Genomic DNA, 1073 nt, shown 5'->3' with positions numbered 1-1073 from the left:
CGGAGAAGAAGCAAGGTTTGAAACTGTTTCGCGAAGAAGACGAAACTGTTTCGCGATTTTTATTTTTTACCTTCAGAAGGAGAATCCGCCGCGGTTCTACACTTAACCGCGNCATAAAGGGGGAATAGGNCGCGGTTCTCCACTTAACCNNGNCCTATTCATTTTAAAAAAATAATACAGAATGGCAATTTTGAAATTTTTTTTAACTTATATGCCGCGGTTGGGCTCCGAACCGCGGCATATACCCTTAAAATTTTGAAATATACAGAGACCAGAGAATAGGTCGCGGTTCTCTGGCCAACCGCGGCCTATTCTCCAACGTTCAGAATCCCATTAACTGCTTCCCAACTGCTTTTTGGGGAATGTCAGCAGGTGGCAGGGGGAATAGGCCGCGGTTGGTCAGAGAACCGCGACGTATTCCCCCTGCCACCTGCTGACATTCCCCATCAGTCAGCCCCTGCATTAAATTGACAGGGGAATCGACAGCGGTTGTTCAGAGAACCGCGGCCTATTCCCCTGTCATTAAATTTTTTTCTCTGACGTGGAGTCAAAGGGGTTGGTTGACAGGGGTATATGCCGCGGTTATGTGGGGAACCGCGGCATATAAGTTCATTTTATTTACAAAAGTGCCACCGCGCAGCATTATGCTGCGGTTTCTGATGAACCGTGGCATAATGTGCGCTGTATAAACCCTTTTTTTTACTAGTGTAAGTTAGTGTTCAGTTTAGTCTTCAGTTTTAAAAATGTCAACTTTTGGTTCCTGAGTTATAAAAAATGTTTCAAATCAGTCCCTGCCGTTAAATATCCACTAACGGAGTTAACTTTTTCTTTCTCTCTCTTCTGCTCCTCTGAAATTCTCTAAAGACTAACAACTTTTTCTTTCTCTCTCTCTGAATTTCTCTATTTCTCCTTCTTTATATTTCAATATATATTTTTCTCTCTCCTCACTCAAAACTCACCACCACCAACATTCCCAACAACATTCAACAATGATGAGCAAGACTTCCACGCTTAAAGAATCAAGAGAAAACCCCCACATAATTTTTTTCAGAAAATCGACAAATAAAGGGCTA

The sequence above is a fragment of the Vigna radiata genome, chromosome 6 (assembly GCF_000741045.1).
Source record: "Vigna radiata var. radiata cultivar VC1973A chromosome 6, Vradiata_ver6, whole genome shotgun sequence".
Classification (NCBI taxonomy): Eukaryota; Viridiplantae; Streptophyta; class Magnoliopsida; order Fabales; family Fabaceae; genus Vigna; species Vigna radiata.
This window is presented reverse-complemented; position numbering follows the sequence as displayed.